Source organism: Aquarana catesbeiana, linkage group LG10 (assembly GCF_042186555.1).
Source record: "Aquarana catesbeiana isolate 2022-GZ linkage group LG10, ASM4218655v1, whole genome shotgun sequence".
NCBI classification, from domain to species: domain Eukaryota; kingdom Metazoa; phylum Chordata; class Amphibia; order Anura; family Ranidae; genus Aquarana; species Aquarana catesbeiana.
In genome coordinates, this window is record NC_133333.1 from 64,390,055 (window position 1) to 64,413,223 (window position 23,169).

The following is a 23,169-nucleotide window of genomic DNA, read 5'->3' on the forward strand; positions in this document are numbered from 1 at the left end:
TGTTTGGGGACCTGGGTCCTGCCCCATGTATCAATGCAAAAAGAAGTTCTAAAAACTGACATTTTTTCGGGAGCAGTGATTTTAATAATGCTTAACCACTTCAGCCCCGAAAGGATTTACCCCCTTCCTGACCAGAGCACATTTTACAATTTGGCACTGCGTCGCTTTAACTGCTAATTGCGCGATCATGCAATGCTGTACCCAAATGAAATTTGCGTTCTTTTCTTCCCACAAATAGAGCTTTCTTTTGATGGTATTTGATCACCTCTGCCGTTTTTATTTTTTGCGCTATAAACGGAAAAAGACCGGAAATTTTGAAAAAAAATGATATTTTCTAAATTTTGTTATAAAAAAAATCCAATAAACTCAATTTTAGTCATACATTTAGGCCAAAATGTATTCGGCCACATGTCTTTGGTAAAAAAAATGTCAATAAGTGTATATTTATTGGTTTGCGCAAAAGTTATAGCGTCTACAAGCTAGGGTACATTTTCTGGAATTTACACAGCTTTTAGTTTATGACTGCCTATGTCATTTCTGGAGGTGCTAAAATGGCAGGGCAGTACAAACCCCCCCAAATGACCCCATTTTGGAAAGTAGACACCCCAAGGAAATTGCTGAGAGGCATGTTGAGCTCATTGAATATTCATTTTTTTTGTCCCAAGTGATTGATAATGACAAAAAAAAAAAATGACAAAAAGTTGTCACTAAATGATATATTGCTCACACAGGCCATGGGCATATGTGGAATTGCACCCCAAAATACATTCAGCTGCTTCTCCTGAGTACGGGGATACCACATGTGTGGGACTTTTTTGGGAGCCTAGCCACGTACGGGGCCCCGAAAACCAATCACCGCCTTCAGGATTTCTAAGGGCGTAAATTTTTGATTTCATTCCTCACTACCTATCACAGTTTTGAAGGCCATAAAATGCCCAGATGGCACAACCCCCCCAAATGACCCCATTTTGGAAAGTAGACACCCCAAGCTATTTGCTGAGAGGCATGTTGAGTCCATGGAATATTTTATATTTTGACACAAGTTGCGGGAAAGTGACACATTTTTTTTTCTTTTTTGCACAAAGTTGTCACTAAATGATATATTGCTCACACAGGCCATGGGCATATGTGGAATTGCACCCCAAAATACATTTAGCTGCTTCTCCTGAGTATGGGGATACCACATGTGTGGGACTTTTTGGGAGCCTAGCTTCATACGGGGCCCCGAAAAACCAATCACCACCTTCAGGTTTTCTGAGGGCGTAAATTTTTGATTCACTCCTCACTACCTATCACAGTTGCGAAGGCCATAAAATGCCCAGATAGCACAACCCCTCCCCAAATGACCCAATTTTGGAAAGTAGACACCCCAAGCTATTTACTGAGAGGCATGGTGAGTATTTTGCAGCTCTCATTTGTTTTTGAAAATGAAGAAAGACAAGGAAAAACTTTTTTTTTCTTTTTTCAATTTTCAAAACTTTGTGACAAAAAGTGAGGTTTGCAAAATACTCACTATACCTCTCAGAAAATAGCTTGGGGTGTCTACTTTCCAAAATAGGGTCATTTGGGGGGGGGGGTTGTGCCACCTGGGCATTCCATTGCCTCCGAAACTGTGATAGGCAGTAAAGAGTGAAATCAAAAATTTACGCCCTTAGAAAGCCTGAAGGCTGTGCTTGGTTTTCGGGGTCCCATACGTGGCTAGGCTCCCAAAAAGTCTCACACATGTGGTATCCCCGTACTCAGGAGAAGCAACAGAATGTATTTTGGGGTGTAATTTCACATATTCCCATGGCATGTTTGAGCAATATATCATTTAGTGACAACTTTGTGCAAAAAAAAAAAAAAATTTGTCTCTTTCCCGCAACTTGTGTCACAATATAAAATATTCCATGGACTCGACATGCCTCTCAGCAAATAGCTTGGGGTGTCTACTTTCCAAAATGGGGTCATTTGGGGGTTTTTGAACTGTCCTGGCATTTTATGCACAACATTTAGAAGCTTATGTCACACATCACCCACTCTTCTAACCACTTGAAGACAAAGCCCTTTCTGACACTTTTTGTTTACATGAAAAAATTATTTTTTTTTGCAAGAAAATTACTTTGAACCCCCAAACATTATATATTTTTTTAAAGCAAATGCCCTACAGATTAAAATGGTGGGTGTTTCATTTTTTTTTCCACACAGTATTTGCGCAGCGATTTTTCAAACGCATTTTTTGGGGAAAAAACACACTTTTTTTTAATTTTAATGCACTAAAACACACTATATTGCCCAAATGTTTGATGAAATAAAAAAGATGGGGGGCGTGGCTTGGCGAGTGGCGGAGATGGCTGCTCACCGAGGAGGCTCTGAGGCACACGCGGAGGTTCTAAGCCTAACACCAGACCTACAGCTTACAAATGCCGGGCAGAAAGCTACACTGGACCCCCAGATCCCGGACACGCCGTAATTCGGCTTCAGCCAATGCCAACATAGCTGAAATCTTCAGGCACAACTCAGCAGCTCGCAGCGGGGCCGCAAGAAGCAAGATGGCGCCAACGTCGCAGGAGGAAGGAGAGAGCGAGGACTCGATGTCAGCTACCGAAGACATCAGCAGGGGTAAGTCCAGACCGGACCACCCGCTCACGTTTGCAGACATGTCTGTGTTTGCTGCAGACATCAAAGCTACGTTCTCAGCCGCCATAACAGATCTGAAAACGAGCATGATGGTGATAAATGAAAAGATGGCGGTGGCCGAAAGTGCAGGCAGACAGAGGGACAAGGCAATTCATAAGCTGGAGATGGTATCTTCTAACCACATGCAGCACTTTATTAACATGAACAGACACATTGAAGACAATCGAGGGAGGAGATGCAACATTAGGGTCAGGGGGATACCGGAATCAGTGGATCAGGATCAGATCACCACAGCACTCCGGAGAGTCTTCAACAGCCTGCTTGAGAGGCAGGAAGACACAGAAATTGATTTTGTAAGAGCTCACAGAGCTCTCAGGCCTAGAGGATCTGACACTGCACTGCCCCGTGACATAATCTGCTGCTTACAGAGCTTTGCTACCAAAGAGGAGATTATGCGGAAAGCGAGACGAAATGACCAAATTATATTTAATGGCGCCACGATTATGCTGTTTCAGGATCTATCACAGATCACTCTGAAGAATAGGCGTGCACTGCGACCCCTACTGGAGAAACTAAGAGCAAAGGACTTGAGATATGCATGGAGATTTTTCTTCGCCCTCACAGTCACATATAATGGCCATCAAGCTATTCTCCGCACGCCGGCCGATTTACCAGAGTTCTGTGAGTCATTGGACTTGGAACCAGTGGATTTACCAGAATGGTATGAAGAATTTTTACAACCACCCCTGCTCAGGAGCCCTCCCTCCTCTCCGCTCTCCTCTCCAGACAAAAGACTGCCGAAGAAATACAAACAGAGCAGGGGCAATAGCTCCCACGCGGATACCCCGAGGAGAATGGCCGGTCCATCCAGAGCTCAGGAATGTGAATAGATGCCCTATACCACTATGGCCCTGTCCTTAGCAAACCTGATGTTTGCAATATAATTCTTGTCACACAGGTATCCTCATCATACATATCGTCACCCATGGGTTATCTTCCCCAAGAGGGATGAACACTTTTGAAAGAATCAACCTAAGGGGTAGTTCTTACAACACCCCACAGCTTACTGCACAGCCAATATGCTCAGGATGCGGGTACTGGCACAAGCCTTGGGGGAGAATTGTCATACCCGAGCCACACTCCTTGTTTTACTGAGGGATTGGCAATGATTCCAGATGTGAAAGCAGATATGCCCTGGACGTGGCTCACTGTTACACCAACATCCTCCCCAAGATTCGTCGAGACTTCAGCTGAGAAGCACAAAAGTCTGCATAACTATGCTGGAATGAGGAGAATGAGTGGGGGAGGGTCATTGGGGGTGGGGGCGAGGTGTGATGGGGGGGGGGGTTGGGGGGGTTGTTTTTTTTTTTTTTTTTGCCTGTATTGCCCTAAACCGATCCAGATTGATCAGCTTTGAAATAGATGTCTACTTAGTTTGGGGATATACCTATGGATGACGATTAATGTTACTTACCAAGATAATAGTTTGATAACATATCTGTTATAGTTATACCTGTGTGACTCATAGAGTTCATGTTTTCACGTTTAGATCCGAATTTATACATTACACATCCTGGTCGGGTGTGATCAATATAATGTCACTAATTTTATCTGCTTGAGCCACCGTGTGTGCCACGTTGAGTCCGTTCTTATTTAGTTAACACAGTTCTCCAACTACTTGGAGCCTAGGTTACATCTAACCGTGGTCGCCTCCCATCGACCCCGCAAGACCTTCCTGACTCCTCCGGGAGAAAGGGAAGACATTTACATTACATCTGGGGGCACCTCTCCTTTCGGGGCGTTTTAGTTGCTTTAGGAGAGTGACCCCCATTGTAATAATCTCCTGCTGAACTTTCTTTTCATTCTCTATTCTTTTCTCTCCCCCCTTCATTATATTTCACTAAGACACCTGTTTGTTTAGCGGTGGGAGGGCACCCGCTCGGATAACTAGAGTGGTTTTGTCCCTGAGCGGAGTTCCAGTGCCAAACCTCAAATAACAGTTTTGTCTTTGCAGATCCAAACTCCGGCCATCTCCTCCTATGCCACCACCATGGTATACTCATCATTGGGGAACCGACCCCTTGTGATTTCACATAATATCAGAGGTCTAAACATCCCCGAGCGACGTTCCACCCTGCTGAGAGAACTTAAAAAAGGTAAGCCTCAGTTTGTGTTTCTACAAGAGACCCATTTTAAGACAAACAACATTCCCAAATTAATATCCCCGCAGTTCCCGAGAGCTTTCCACGCCACAACAGCTGACTCTAAGTCGAAAGGGGTTACGATATTGGTGGGCAGAGACACTCCATTTAAACTGACTGAACAATTGTGTGATCCTGAGAGAAGATTTGTGTTTTTGAAGGGTTCATACAATGACTTCCCACTGACCCTGGCCAATGTGTACTTTCCCAATAAGTCTCACATCACTTTTTGCCAGCACATTGTAGGGAGGCAACAGGAGTTTGCCAATGGATGCATTATACTAGGGGGGGATTTTAACGTCCCCCTAAATCCACTATTGGACATGTCCAACGGTAGGACTTGCATCACCTATAAAATTCTGAAAAAAATTAAATCACTCCTGCAACAACTCCAGTTGGTGGACTCCTGGCGCTTCCTCAATCCTGATGGTAGAGACTACACCCATTTCTCGGTACAGCACAACAGATATGCTCGTTTGGATTGCATATTTGTCTCTCAGAGAGATCTATCGAAAATCTCTGCTGCGAAAATAGGCGCCCAAACAATATCGGACCATGCACCTATTTCATTAACTTTAGACCTAAAGAACACATTTAGACAACAATTGACATGGAGACTGAACACGTCTTTACTGACAGACCAGACACTCCTACCAGTACTTATGAAAAACATCACTGATTTTTTCAAACACAATAACACTCCTGGGGTAGACCCCCTAGTAATGTGGAAAGCGCATAAATGTACCATTCGAGGAGTTCTGATAGAGGTGGGTTCTAGACGTAAAAAGGAAAGAGACGCTCAGGTTAGAAAATTATTCACCCAAATTGAGTTACTGGAACTGCTACACAAACAATCTCTTTCGGAGGCCTCAGCCAAGAGCCTCCTAGAGGCTAGGAAAGAATTACAGCAGATACTCAACGCTAAGGCCAAACGGATGCTTTTCTTTAAGAGACGGCTCTATTATGAGTCAGGCGACAAAGCGGGGAGGTTCTTGGCGAGGGCCCTGAGAGAACAAAGCTCGATTAATAAGATAGCTGGAATCAGAACTAAAGAGGGAAAGCTGGAAGTAGCTTCAGAGGCAATAGCAAAACAGTTCCATGCTTTCTACACGAAGCTCTATAACCTACCCCCACAACATAAACACCCACAAATGTCAGGGGTCAGAGCGCAAATCATACAAGATTACATATTAAACAGTGGCCTCCCAACCTTGTCTAAGGAGGATACAGATCTATTAGAAGCCCCAATCACATCAGAGGAAATTAAACAGGCCATCAAACTACTAAAATCAGGCAAGAGCCCGGGTCCTGACGGATATTCCGCCACCTATTACAAATCCTTTATAGAGATTCTAACTGAACCCTTGAAAGATGCTCTGAACTCCTTATCCAAACCAAGATGTGTTACCCCGGGTTTCCTTTCAGCACACATCACGGTTTTACCGAAAGATGGCAAAAACCCCGAGGAGTGTGCTAGCTACCGTCCCATTTCTTTGCTGAACCTTGACGTTAAGTTGTTCGCAAAGATTATAGCGCTGAGGATGGGGCCGTTGCTTACAAAACTAATTGGTTTGGAGCAGGTGGGCTTTATGCCAAACAGAGAGGCCAGAGATAATGTAACCAAGGCACTCTTGCTAACACAGGCAGTTAGACAGCGGAAGATGCGGAGAAGGCCTTCAATCGCGTAGCATGGGACTTCATGCTGGCGGTCTGTAGAAGGGTGGGTTTAGGACCAAGCATGCTGAATTGGATCTCGGCCCTTTATCAGGACCCGACAGCAGAACTAAAAATAAATGGTATCCTCTCAGAAAAAGTATATATTAAAAATGGGACTAGACAGGGCTGCCCCTTATCACCCCTATTATTTATCCTCTCACTAGAGCCCTTTATCAAAACAGTACAAAATAATACCGCAATACAGGGTTTCCAGATTAAAAATAGAGAGTACAAAATAGCCGCATACGCGGACGATTTAATGTTCTTTTTAACGAAACCGACTACAACGCTCCCTAACCTGCTACAAGAATTCGCACACTATGGATACGTAGCCAATTTGAAAATTAATTACACAAAGTCAGAGGCTCTGAACCTCTCCCTACCAGACAACCTGCTCACCTTGACGCAGGCTAACTCGACGTTTAAGTGGGATAAGACCAAACTAAAATATTTGGGGTTATGGCTTACGCCATCTTTAAAATCTGCTTTCGAGAGAAATTTCGTGACCTTTCTTAAAAACTGCTCGAAAGATCTAACAAATTGGAATGAGAAGTTCTTTTCTTGGTTCAATAGAGCGGCTATAGTAAAAATGATTATATTGCCCAAATTCCTGTACCTAACCCGCTCGTTACCGATAGAGATCCCTCAGAAATTTTTCAAAGAACTTAATACATTGGTCATGAGATTTCTCTGGCAAAATAAAAAACCCAGAATCAAACTAGCCACCCTGGTCAAACCCAAAGACCTAGGAGGAATTCAATTTCCAAACTTTCGCAGGTACTATCAGGCCTCACACATAACCAAAATCATAGACTGGCATTGCCATGATTCGGTGAAGGACTGGGTCACACTGGAGACAACGCTGGCCATGCTCCCGCTTAAATACTTACTTTGGTCCTCCTTCAAAAGACTACCTCACGCCATCCGGACACACCTGATCACTGGCACGACGTTGAGGATCTTTAACTTGTTAGCTAAACATAAAAAGCTGACCACAATACCTAGCCCTTTAACGCCCTTGACAGACAACCCTGACTTTATTCCAGGTCTACATAACCCGACTCTCAAGACGACTCTGGCAGGTGATCCCCTACTGGCAGGAGACTGCTATACCGAAAACAAATTTAGAGACTGGTTGTCCTTTAAGACAGAAATAAGCCGGCCCCAATTGAAGCAATGGACATACTTCCAGATAAGAAGTTACTTAGGTAACATTAAGGAACCTCAAACACTACACAGATCCCTGACGGCCTTGGAGTCAGTCTGTCGAGAGGGGACTCCAATTGACAGACACTCTGTGGCATATGCGTGGTTGAGTCGCGCGGGGGGCGGATACATCAGACGGGCACAGGAGGAGATGGTCGGAGGAACTTGAAATGGAGATCTCAGACAAACAATGGAGGCACGTTGCTATTCTAGCGCATAAATGTTCCATAAGCACAAAATTGCAAGAGACAAATTACAAACTCCTGACCCATTGGTATAGTACACCTGACAAATTACACAAATGGGACATACAAAAACCGGATACATAATGGAGATGTCTTTCAGAGAAAGGCACACTAGCCCACATATGGTGGTACTGCTCCAAAATTGAACCATACTGGAATGAAGTAAAGACTTTAATTAAAAAAATTACAGAGACTAGAGTGGAGCTGACTCCAGCATGTTGTCTACTACATCTGTCCAATTCCTCTCTTAAACGCTACAAACACTCATTGACGATTCATCTCCTCAATGCAGCTAAATCCCAAATTCCTCTACATTGGCTGTCTACTTCTACTCCCTCTGTCAGGGATTGGCTGTCGAAAGTTGGTGAAATTCATGAAATGGAAGACACATTTGCCCAAGACAAAGGTCACATTGAACGATTCCACAAAATGTGGCAACCTTGGCTGATTTTCAAATACTCTGCAGATTTCCCTACCTGAATTGTGGGAGGGGAGGACACTGGAACCTTGGGTGGGTGCCTTCCCTCTGTACCTTATATGTCTCCTTTACCCTATATCCTCCTACTCTCCTCTTACTTACCTCCTTCATTACATTTTCTACCTTGTTCCTTTCTTGCTGACCTTTAACTCACCTCTTCACTGGAATATACCTATTTTACATGTACTTCTCCCTTATGCGTGAGAAAGATTGCTTTAGATAGATACAGAAATCTCACTTATACATGTCATCCATACTAAGTGTTCTGAATACTTGAAAAGATGTTTCTGACACAAAGGATAACACAGTATATACAGAAATCTTATAACTCATATAGACACAAAGTTAACCCAGTGGAAATAACCTTAGACCCTTGGTGTTTGATAATTATTGAGACCTTTGTACGAGCTTTACACTAACAGTTTATTATGTAAATGACGAAAAGTACGCAGTTGCACCTGCGAAATTTGCATTGCACAGTGCATTTCTATGTTTCTTTCTTTGTTTCAATAAACTTGAAATGATAAAAAAAAAAAAGATGATCTTAGGCCGAGTACATGGATACCAAACATGACATGCTTCAAAATTGCGCACAAACGTGCAGTGGAAACAAAATAAATACATTTTTAAAAGCCTTTAAAAGCCTTTACAGGTTACCACTTTAGATTTACAGAGGAGGCTACTGCTAAAATTACTGCCCTCGATCTGACCTTTGTGGTGATACCTCACATGCATGGTGCAATTGCTGTTTACATTTGACGCCAAACCAACGCTTGCGTTCGCCTTAGCGCGAGAGCAGGGGGGGACAGGGGGGCTTTTTTTTTTTTTTTCTTTTTTTTTTTTTTTCTTTTTTCTCTTATTTTTAAACTGTTCCTTTCATTTTTTTTTTATCATTTTTATTGTTATCTCAGGGAAGGTAAATATCCCCTATGATAGCAATAGGTAGTGACAGGTACTCTTTTTTGAAAAAATTGGGGTCTATTAGGCCTTAGATCTCTCCTCTGCCCTCAAAGCATCTGACTACACCAAGATCAGTGTGATAAAATGCTTTCCCAATTTCCCAATGGCGCTGTTTACATCCGGCGAAATCTAAGTCATGAAATGCTCGTAGCTTCCAGTTTCTTAGGCCATAGAGATATTTGGAGCCACTCTGGTCTCTGATCAGCTCTATGGTTAGCTGGCTGAATCACCGGCTGCATTCTCAGGTTCCCTGTTGAGACAGGAGAGCCAGAGAAAAACACGGAAGACGGTGGGGGGGGGGCATTCCCTCCCACTGCTTGTAAAAGCAGTCTAGAGGCCAATTAGCCGCTAAGATTGCTTTTACATGAAAGCCGACCGCTGGCTAAAAAGAATGATACCAAGATGATACCTAAACCTGCAGGCATCATTCTGGTATAACCACTCAAAGTCGTGAATGGCGTACCTGAAGACATAAAAATGGTTAACAATAAAACACAGTAAACAGTAAAGTATAAAAAACTGCATACCTGAAAAGCAAACATGATAAAACATAATAACAATAAAACATTGCAGAATAGAATACAGTAAAAAAGAGCAGAACAGGAGGCGGAGCCTAGCGGAGCAGACATGCATTGTTAGAGCTCCACACCGCTGAGGAGAAAAGAGAAGGACAAAGCGGAGCCTGCAGGCTCAAAAGGTATCCATTTGAAACTTTTTGCCCCAGGGAACAAACTGTGAAAGTTTGGGCAGGAAATGTGATACTGGGAGGAAACCATGGCAGAAATAAAAATCACCTCACAAAGAGCTCACAGGCACTCACTGCAGCTGAAGCAGCTCCAGTCACCTCACAAGATACAGCATCAGGGCGCTCTCACAGACAGAAAATGTCACAGCAAGACTCTCCATTTGAGTCAGATACAGAACAAATCCTCTCACAAACTTCTCCACAAGCCTCCTCAGTATCCCCAGTAATATTATTACAATTTGAAAAGATGCTTCATAAGGCTTTAAAACAAACCTCAGACCAAATAACAAAAAGCCTAACTAAAGAAATAAGAGAGCTGGGAAACCGCACCGCAGCCTTAGAAATAAAAATGGATGAAATTTAAATTACAACCCAAGAAAATATAACAGAATTGGAATTATTAAAAAAAGAGAATTTAATACTTCAAACTAAGCTCGAAGATTACGAAAATAGAGCCAGACGTTCAAACTTGCGCATAAGGGGAATACCTGAAACTGTGACAGACCTGCAATCTACTATTACTGCTCTATTACAAGAACTAAAGCCAGATATCCCTATTGAACGTTTAGAACTGGACAGAGTACACAGAGCCCTCACAGCCAAAAAGAAAGATGGACCCCCACGTGATATAATCACAAAATTTCATTATTACAGAACGAAAGAACAAATACTAATTGCTGCAAGAGAAAAAAAGGAACTTAATTTTCAAGGATACAATTATCAAATTTTTGCTGACCTATCCCAACTTACTATTACTAAAAGACGATCCATGAAACCCCAACTAATGGAACTGCAACGCCACAACATTATGTATCAATGGGGCTTCCCCTTTTCAGTCAGATTTAACTACCAAGGTACAATTTACAGAAGCAGATCAGCAGATGAACTACAACAAACCCTTTTAAAATTAAATCTGACAGAACCCACAAGCAGCAACACTCCCACACGCAGAAGAATGGCATCATCTTCACCTTCAGGCAGCACCCAGAAAATTTCAGAACAAAATGGGAATCATCATTCTCACAAAAGAGGCCGTTATGCCACATCATCCATGGACCAAGAAGATTCAATGGACTGACATCCTAATTCCTGATATCTCTTCATTTACTATACTAAGAGATGGTTCTCTATAAAAAACCTATATTTATAACTGAATGTAACTGCATTCTGATAGTCACACACTATGTGGGATCATGTTACATTCCAGTTATATTTCTTATTACTTCTGATTCATATAGCCTTAGAATATATAGGTGAAATAAGGAAATTCTTGTTCAGTTATATATTATCAGGTAATAACAATATATTTATTACTTTTTAGGACAAATATGTTCAATAATCCAGAAGTAATGGAAGCTTTTTCTTTCTTTTCTTAAAACAAATATATTATTACCTAACTAGTTCCTAGAATTATGTTTTTGTTTATTCTAATCTGAAGCAATACAACCTCAATTTTATGAGTTAACATATCTAAACAGTTACATATGAATAAAATATGTAATTGTTTACTCTAAAAGGGTTAAAATCCCAAAATAATTCAAACTATCTTCATCAATACCAAAGTTATTAACAGTACCTTTCTAACTGAATTATTTAGCCTAGGGCAAGACTAACCATATACAACCACCCTGGAATAAATAATTTCAACAAAAACTATATTCTGCACTCCAATTAATGAAACATCATTTTGATGTCTTTTGACATAGCACTTCTCTCCTGTAAGCGGAAGATCCGTGTACCCCCATTAGCCCTCCTCATTCTCCCAACCATATTATGTGGGAGTGTGACGAAGGCACTTATTCCCCTGAGAGAGATATTTATTCTCTTTCATGGGTAAATTGTGATTACTTGCAAAAAATAATTTATACAATGTATCATCTAATCTCATATGTTTTTTGTTTACTCTTTACTCCAGAATTCACTGGTTTCTTTTCTATCTATTCATCTCTTCAGTCCACACAGGTTGATCTGCGCAGTCAGCTCTGCATAACAAAAAGTAAGTCAAAACTATTTGATCTATTGCCATGGCACCACTGAATATACTTTCCCTGAATGTTCAGGGAATAAATGTCCCTCAAAAAAGGACCAAACCCTTCCGTACTTTCCATAACAAGAAGGCTCACATAGTATGCCTCCAAGAAACACACTTCACCAAAGATTCTACTCCAAAATATATTTCTCCTTTTTATCAACAAATTTACACGGCTTCTGCCTGTACCAAGCAAAGGGGAACTCTAATTGCATTTCACCGATCCACACCATTCACCTTATCATCAGAAATTAAAGACCCAGAAGGTAGATACCTGATACTCATGGGTTATATAATGGATACAGCAATCACGGTGATTTCCTACTACGCTCCTAACAAACAACCTACACCATTCCTCTCACATATATTACAAGTGATTAATACACACAAAATAGGAACAGTGATAATGTGCGGGGATTCGAACCAGGTCCTCCTCCCATTTCTAGATAAATCACCTTTTACACCATCCAAAATAACCTCTAGATTACCTTTTTCTCAACTTCTTTCCAAATACAATCTGGTAGATTCATGGAGAGAAAGTAACCCAATGAAAAAGAAATTCACTTATTTCTCGCACCCTCATCAAACCTTCACCAGAATAGATCATATTTTTCTAACAATAGGAATGATACCAGAAATTATTGCATCAGATATAATTCTGATTCTGTGGTCTGACCATAATGCAGTATACACTACTATAGCCTCAGCCATACCAAAAGCACATGACCCAACGTGGTACTTACCGGACATAATGCTCAAACACCCACTACATCAGATGGCCATTGAACAAGCTTTAAAGGAATACATATCAATTAATAATACAACAGACATCTCCCCAATAACACTGTGGGAAGCTCATAAGCCTGTCTTGCGTGGTACAATACAAAGACAAATGGCACTATTTAAACGGGAACGTAAAAATCTAGCAAAAAAACTAGAACTCAATTTTAATGCAGCCTACATATCATTTCAAGATAATCCATCTCAGAGTACAAAATCTCATCTGGAAAAATCTAGATTGGAATACGATCTATTTCTCACTGAGTCAGTTGATAAATCCCTCAAACGCTCCAAACACAATTTCTACATAAATACAAACAAACCAGGTACATATTTGGCTCGGGCATTAAATTCAACTAACAAATCTTTCAAACCAATACGTTTGAAATTATCAAAAAATGTTTACACTTGTAATCCAGTTAAAATAGTCCATAAATTTTACTCACATCTCGCAACTTTATACAAGACAAACAATGAATTTAATCCTACAGAGGCTGAATCCTTCTTCTCAAAAATAACCTTACCTGAGTTATCTCAGAATCAAAAAAGCAGTTTGGATGAGCCTATAACTATAGATGAAGTTGCTAACGCCATAAAAGACCTAAAACTTAACAAAAGACCAGGCCCAGACGGCTACTCGGCTTTATACTATAAAACATTCTCAGAAATACTCTCTCCCATTCTCACTGAAACTTTTAACAAACTTCTAGATGGACATTCTTTTCGGCAAGAAACACTAATGGCAATTGTTTGTATGATCCCAAAACCCTTTTCTGATGATACTTCCTGTGTGAATTATCGGCCTATCTCTCTGTTAAACCTCGATATTAAATTATTAGCAAAAATAATAGCAAAACGCCTCAATAGCATTATAGGAAAATTAATACATAGAGATCAAGTAGGCTTCATGCCAAATAGGCAGGCGATAATATACGCAGGGCAGTGTTATTGGCACATATTGCTAAAAAACGGAAAATCCCTTTATGTTTTCTATCTCTCGATATTAAGAGGGCATTTGACACAGTATCCTGGCAATATATGCAATATTCATTACAAAAATGGGGTTTTGGACCCCACTTTTTAACATGGATCAAAGCATTATATAATAAACCCAAAGCCTATATAAAATATGCTGGATACAAATCTGAAGCCTTTAATATCGAAAGAGGTACCCGACAGGGTTGCCCATTATCTCCCTTATTATTTGCCCTTATACTCGAACCCATGGTCCAATACATCAGAACAAACCAAACTATAACTGGCATTGAAGTAGGAGGTATTACACACAAATTATGTAAATTTGCAGACGATATATTACTTTTTCTATCATCACCACAGGTCTCTGGTCCTAACTTAATACCAGCTCTTGATGGATTTGCAGCCCTATCCGGCCTTATGATTAATCCTAAGAAATGCCTAGTGCTTAATATTTCACTCACAAACATGGAATTGATCCCGGCTAGGGCTGCACTCCCATTCACATGGGCAGAAAAATCAATCCCATATCTTGGAATTCATTTAACAGCATCTCATTCTGACTTATTCTCAAACAATTATCCTCCTGTATTAAGACAGATCACAAATCTAATAAAACAATGGTCGCAACTTCCTTTATCCTGGATAGGGAAGATTAATGCAATCAAAATGACTATTCTACCCAAATTGCTTTATCTATTCAGAGTCCTCCCTATTCCAATTCCTTCCTATTTTTTGAGAATAGTACAAAAAAGAGCAACTTCGTTTATATGGGGCTCTTCTAAACCACGTATACCTATACACACACTACATCTTCCCAAAAATAAAGGAGGCCTGGGATACCCTAATTTTACTAACTACTACAGAGCAGCACATTTGGCCAGTCTGTCCAAATACCATGCAAAACAGGAAATCCCATTATGGGTATTTATAGAGGCTTCAGAAAATGACCCTCTATTAATATCAAATTTATTATGGCTTGATCCTAAAGACCGCTTTAAAATTCATAATCCCATAACTAAACACTTCCTATCTCTCTGGGATAAACTAAAAACAAAATATCAGTTACAATCTCCACACAATCCTCTCCTTTCTTTTATCAGAAATCCGGCCTTTTATCCGGCATGGATCTACCCAAATTCTTTTAAAGCTTGGACAACATCAGGCATTCAGACACTAAATGACTTCATAGCATCTAAATCATTCCTTTCATTCCCATCGCTTAGAGAAAAATATGATCTACCAAACTCTGAGATATTTAGATATCTCCAAATCAAAAATTTCTATACACCATTCCTAAAGGGGGATACACCATTATCCCAATTATCCATTTTTGAATCAATCTGTACAAAAGATCCATTTGCTAAAGGTACAATTTCATCACTTTATAATCAATTATATGGAGTAGCAAATCTTAATAGACCCTCTTATGTTCAGCGGTGGGAGGAGGACCTGGGACGAACTTCAGAAGACACGGACTGGTCTAACATATGGCTCACATCTAAGTCATCTTCACCCAACATCTTAGCACTGGAGACAAATTATAAAGTCCTAACTCGCTGGTACCTTGTACCCGCTAGAGTGGCAAAATATTCACCTAATACCTCAGCTCTTTGTTTTCGAGGATGCCCAGAAATAGGCACATATTTACACATATGGTGGACGTGCCCAGTAATCCAAACCTTCTGGAAGGAAGTCTTCGTGATTGCATCTAAAATATTTAAAAAAATAATACAACCAGATCCATATTTAACTTTACTTAATCTAAAACCAGAATGGTTAACACTCTCTCAATTCAAACTTATGATCCAACTAATAACGGCTGCAAAACAAACAGTGGCCAAGGCATGGAAATCTCCTACATTGGTACTAGCAGAAACAATTCACAGAATGAATAATACAATGTCCCATGCTAAGATGGTAGCCATCGATCAAAATCAAATTCCAAAATTTGAAAAACTTTGGCATCCTTGGATAAAACAACAGTTCCTGTCAAACTTCAATGACTCTGTCCTGTTGCCATGGTAACAGATTAAATGACTTACAGAGACACCCATTATAAGGCTTCAAAGAGAACTAAAAAGAATAATAAACTGACGAGCGGGACAACCTTGTGGACCATACCTCTACCTTTAAACCCTTTTTCTTCTTTCTCTTTCCTTTTCTCCACCTTACGATTAAAGCTCATTATCAGAATTTATTTGACCTATATACACTCTACTTGTAAACAATATGTATAGTAGGTATAAATCATTTAAATACCTACAAAAGTAACTAAGGAAATGATATATATCTTTAATTTAGGTTTACGTGAACCCAATGTTTAATATTTGAAATTTCATGATATTTACCTATATAAACCCTACTGTAAAACAATAGACACAAAACAAAAAGGTTCCCCTAAGTGGACTTTTCCGGCACTTGCATGGGCAGAAGAAATTTATAAAACTCGATAAACGTTTATATATAATAAGAAACATATAATTTTATTCGTATTGAAACAAGTACAATTGTTAAAAACAAGCAATAGATATCTAAGGTAACATAGTAAAACTATACAGTAACCATGATGAGCAACACATAATAAGTCATGATGAAAAGCTCTTCTCAAGCCCGACGCGTTTCGGGGTGCTTAATATTTGTAAGATCCTTCTTCAGGGGCATGGTTGAGAGAGAAGGGTTCATCTGAACTAATTGAAAAGAAATGAAAAGGAGGGGGGGTCAAGTGTTGGTAAGACTTTAAATAGGTATTTAGTGAGAGGTTGGGATGATCAATTGATCACCTACCTGAAGATATATGATTATTTGCTTGTGAAAAAAATTCCTTATAAAAGCAAAGAAGAGCCACGGAAAAAGGGGCAGGGTGTGACGGTAAACAGTAATGGTGTAGCTAGTATAGATGTTGATACTTAGATGGTGAGGAATGCAGGTTGGTGGGCTGCAGTCACCATGGAGAGGTGTGACAATACTCCCGTTCCGCCCGACCCGGGCGCGCGCAAGCCAGAGCGGCGTGCTGAGGTCACAGGAAGACGTCTCTAGAAAAATAGGAAAATATAAAGGGGGCCTTGAGAAAGAGTCCATTGTAGGTGAGTAAGAGGATAGTAGGTGAGTGTATGAATGAGTGAACTAATAAGAACGAGATAGGTAATAAAGAGAATATTAAGGATAATATATATGCGGACAAAAAAATATATATAATGACTAAAGGGCATCAAATAGGGGACCAACAAAAAAGGTCCAGCTAATGTTATGTTGAAGTAGCAGAGTACATACGTATACATATATGGATGTTAACTCAAGGGTTAACATATTGCAGAGTAAAGATAGATGTACAGTTGCATACCTCAGAGTAAGTATATAGTATGTATGAGTATTGAAAGATTCCATACTATGTATTAAGTAGCAGCTAGAGTAGTATACAATATATAACACAATAGTATATATGAAGTGTGTAAAAGACAAATGTATTGTTGTAAAGTCCATGTAGGCATGCTCCCAATAGCCCATAGGGACTAAAGTAAAAGCAAGCCCAGAGGTAATAAGGTGTAAGTATAAGGCTGAGGGGGGAAGAAATAACTATACTTAAAAATTAAGTGCTGGGGTATAAAAGGAGTAAGGAGAAATGACTGAAAAATCATACCTTAGATGGGAGCAAAAGTACATGAAGACAGCCTCATAACCCAACGTCCGGCGTGTATAGCGCCTTGGTAGGGAGTGAATGAGGCAGGTTTAAATAGAGTAAAAGTTCCAATCAGCTAGTGTCAAAATAAGACACAGCTGTGTGATGGAAAGCGTAGGCAGAGACGTGCTATGTTGACCTCCCGAGGCGAGGATGCGCGGCGCCGCCCCAACCGCGCATGCGCGAGCGTCACGGCGTCTGGAGCGGCGTCGCGCACACCTGCCCCACCGGCACGGAAGTGCCACCCCGGCGAGCTGCGCATGCTCGCCGGAGTGGTAACATGGAGGCAGTGGGCGTGGGATGGAAGAACGCCCAAGTACCTCCCTAAATGCCGCCCAAGGAAGGGAAATCCTGTGGCGGCTTTCCGTGCCAGGCAGCCGCTCTAGCCACCCGCGCCCCAGAGAAGGGCAGGGGGAGGGGGGGATATGTCACAACAAAAAAAAAAAAAAAGCATATGCATATGGGGAATTGTATACCAACGAGATGGGGTAAAATATACCCGATCACAATTATTTGTGTTCCTATATTGTTTGTATTCCTATAAGCATAAAGAAGTAGAAAGGGGGGAAGGGTGGGGAAAGAGGAGGGGTTTGTTATGAAAAGGTATGAGGATATTAAACAAAGGACTAGGATGAGGAATAGACAATAAACCTATACCAAGTCAAGTTAATTTCTTAAAGGGTAAGAGGGAACTAAATCATATTGGGAACTATGAGTATAAATTAGGCATGTGCATTTCGTTTCGTTCCGAATCGAAATTCGGACGAATTTTTCATTATTCGGAAATTCGGATGCATCCGAATTTCCGAATTACAAAAGTAAAGAATTTAAACGAATCCGAAAAAAATGAACGAATTCGAAAACATATTCGAATCGAATTCGAAAACATATTCGAATCGAATTCGAAAACATAATCGAATTCGAAAAAAATAGAAAACGTTTTTCTAAAAAAAACAATAAGATAGAATATAAAATAATAAAGCAATAGAATATATATATATAAATATATAAATATATAAATATATATATATATATATATATATATATATATATATATATATATATATATATATATATATGTGTAAATATATATATATATATAAAATTTTTTTTTAATTATTCTCTTCTATTGTTTTTTTATGCTTTTCTTTTCTATTATTTTATATTTTATAATAGTCTTTTCAATTCAAATTCAAATTCATTCTATACGAAATTCGAATTTCGGTACATGGCTTCTGAAGTTTGAATTTCGTATAGAATGAATTCGAATTTGAATAGAAAAGATTAGAACAGAAAATAATAGAAAAGAATAGACTAGAAAAACAATAGAACAGAATAGAAGAAAATATAATATATATATTATATTTTCTTCTATTCTGTTCTATTGTTTTTCTAATCTATTCTTTTCTATTATTTTCTGTTCTATTCTAATCTTTTATATTCAAATATTCAAATTTGATTTCGGTCTATATGAAATTCGAATTTTGGAAGATGTTTTATATATATATATATATAATTTTCTATTCTGTTTCATTGTTTTTCTATGCTATTCTTTTCTATTCTATTCTAAACTTTTCTATTCGAATTTAAATTAATTCTATACGAAATTCGAATTTCGGAGGATGGCTTCTGAAAGTGGAATTTCGTATAGAATGAATTCGAATTTGAATAGAAAAGATTAGAATAGAAAATAATAGACTAGACAAACAATAGAACAGAACAGAATAAAATATAATATATATAATTTATTCTATTCTGTTCTATTGTTTTTCTAGTCTTTTCTCTTCTACTCTATTCTAACCTTTCCTATTCAAATTCAAATTCATTTTATAAGAAATTCAAATTTTGGAAGATGGTTTTATATATATATATATATATATATATATATATATATATATATGTGTATGTGTATATGTATATTATTTATATATATATATAAGATTAGAATAGAATAGAAAATAATAGCAAAGAATAGACTAGAAAAACAATAGAACAGAATAGAAGAAAATATAATATATATATTATATTTTCTTCTATTCTGTTTTCTATCTTTTCTATTCAAATTCGAATTCATTCTATACCAAATTCAAACTTCAGAAGCCATGTACCGAAATTCGAATTTCGTATAGAATGAATTTGAATTGAAAAGACTATTATAGAATATAAAATAATAGAAAAGAAAAGCATAAAAAAACAATAGAAGAGAATAAAACAAAAAAAATTACCGTATTTATCGGCATATAACACGCACCGGCGTATAACACGCACCCCAAGTTTAGGAGGGAATTTTAAGAAAAAAAAAACTTTTAGGAGGGAAGTTTAAGGGAAAAAACTTACATTTAAATGCCCATCATTGCAGCCTTCTCAGTGCAGCCTTGCCCCAGTGCAGCCATGTCAGTGCAGCCTTGTCAGTGCAGCCTTGTCAGTGCAGCCTTCCCCAGTGTCCATTGCAGCCTTATCCCAGTGCAGCCTTGCCCCAGTGCAGCCTTGCAGCTCGCAAAATCCTGTGATCCCCTGCGATCTGAGCTTCAAAATCGCCGACCGCGATTTGAAAATGGTGCCGCCGGAGCCAAAATACACAGAGCCGGTCCTCGGCTCTTCTCGGCGGCTCTCGTTCACTTTCGGCTCCACTCGTAGTTCCGTCCGGGATGGGCGTGACTGTGAGCGGAGCTATCCGAACCTAGCCGAGTACACTTGGCTAGGTTCGGGCGGCGCTCGAGTGAAGCCTAAAGTGGCCGAGAAGAGCCGAGCTCAGGATCGCAATAACACGCACCCGTGATTTTCCCCTGATTTTAAGGGGAAAAAAGTGCTTGTTATACGCCGATAAATACGGTATATATATATATATATATATATATATATATATTTTATATTATTTTATTTTTTTCTATACTGGTCTATTGTTTTTCTATTCTTTTCTATTCTTTTCTATTTTATTCTAATCTTTTCTATTTGAATGCGAAATCATTCTATACGAAATTTGAATAATATAAAAGAATAGCATAGAAAAACAACAGAACAGAATAGAAAAAAATATAAAATATTCTATTCTAATCTTTTCTATTCAAATTCATTCTGTACCAAATTCCAATTTTTTTATTTATATATATATATATATATATTTCTTTCTATTCTGTTCTACTGTTCTATTGTTTTTCTATTCTATTCTTTTCTATTAGAATTTGATTTCATTCTATTTCTATATAACTATTTTCCGAAATTCGAATTTTGTATAGAATGAATTTGAATTCAAATAGAAAAGATCAGAATATAATAGAAAATAATAGAAAAACAATAGAACAGAATAGAAAAAATAGTATATATATATATATATATTTATATATATATATATATATATATATATATATATATATATATATAAATATATATATATATATAACCATCTTCCAAAATTCGAATTTCGTATAAAATGAATTTGAATAGAAAAGATTAAAATAGAGTAGAAAGAATAGACTAGAAAAACAATAGAACAGAATAGAATAAGATATAATATATATATATATTATATTTTATTCTGTTCTGTTCTATTGTTTTTCTAGTCTATTCTTTTCTATTCAAATTCAAATTCATTCTATACGAAATTCGAATTTCAGAAGCCATCTTCCGAAATTCGAATTTCATATAGAATGAATTCAAATTCGAATAGAAAAGTTTAGAATAGAATAAAAAAGAATAGCATAGAAAAACAATGAAACAGAATAGAAAAAAATATAATATATATATATATTATATTTTATTCTCTTCTGTTCTATTGTTTTTCTAGTCTATTCTATTTCTATTATTTTCTATTCTAATCTTTTCTATTCAAATTCGAATTAATTCTATATGAAATTCTAATTTTAGAAGCCATCTTCCGAAATTCGAATTTCGCATAGAATTAATTCAAATTCGAATAGAAAAGTTTAGAATAGAATAGAAAAGAATAGCATAGAAAAATGATGGAACAGAATAGAAAAAAATATAATATATATATATTTAACCATCTTCCAAAATTGGAATTTGGTACAGAATGAATTCGAATTCAAATAGAAAAGATTAGAATACAATATATTATATTTTTTTCTATTCTGTTCTATTTTTTTCTATGCTATTCTTTTATACTTTCTATTCTATCCTAATCTTTTCTATTGGAATTCGATTTCATTCTATACGAATTTCAAATTTCGCAAAATGGTTATATATAGTTTACTTTTTCAAATTCAGTTATTGTTTTTTTCGAATGCGGTAGAATTTTTTCGAATTTTATAGTTTTTTTTCGAATGTGGTAGAATTTTTTCGAATTTGATATTTTTTTCGAATGTAGTAAAATTTTTTTTGAATTTGATAGTTTTTTTCGAATGTGGTAGAATTTTTTCGAATTTGACAGTTTTTTTCGAATGTGGTAGAATTTTTTCAAATTTGATAGGTTTTTTTCGAATGTGGTAGAATTTTTTCGAATTTGACAGTTTTTTTCGAATGTGGTGGAATTTTTTCGAATTTGATAGTTTTTTTCGAATGTGGTAGAATTTTTTCGAATTTGACAGCTTTTTTCGAATGTGTTAGAATTTTTTCGAATTTGATAGTTTTTTTTCGAATACGGTCGAATTTTTTCGAATGCGGTCGAACTTTTTTGAATTCGAATACGAAACGAAACAAATTCCGAAAACGAATGTAATGAATGCAACGAATTTAACTAAACTAATTTAGTTAAATAACGAATCGAAACGAAACTAAACTAAATGAATTTTTTCATCCTGCACATGTCTAGTATAAATTACTAAATGGGGGATCAAACATAGCAAAATATTGCACAGTATCACAGCAATGGATAGCAGGAAACCTAAAAACATGTGCGAGGTATACATATACAGATGCTAACTAAGGATATATAGCAAACATAGATGGATCGTGTATGACAAATATAAAGAAAGGGGGGGGTTTCCCGAAGGGAACCGACCAAGCTGATTGTAAGTCCGGATACATGGTCCCCAAGGGTACCAACTGAAAAATCAAATGGGTAATGGATAGAAATATTGGAAGTAATAAAAAAGTATACATATGATAATGGAATGGGGTGGGGAGGGGAAGGGGGGGGGGGGGGGAACAAAAAGGAGAACAAAAAAGAGGAAAGGAAGGGGGGGGGTAGAGGAGAGGGGAGGGGGGGAGCATGTATGTGACCGACGTACAGCTTGGTGTTCAGAAATAGTCAAAACCAAGAAAAAAACAACCAGATATAACAAATCAATAAATAGTTGAAAAACAAAGAATATACTCTAAGGTGGCCGTGACCCTATTTTTCCATACCTCCGGAGTTGAAACCTTGTAAGAAGGGTTTAAAACAGACCGCCTCATTGAGGTCTGGGGGTATAGTGGCCTTGAGTAGATGGATCCATCTAAGTTCTCTCTGGAGTAAAATTTTATTCCAGTCGCCCCCTCTGGGGCTAGGGTGTATGCGGTCCAAGATTAGAAATTTAATGGAGGGAAATTTACCTCCATGTACCAAGGTTACATGTCGACCGAGAGGCAGGTCAGGGTC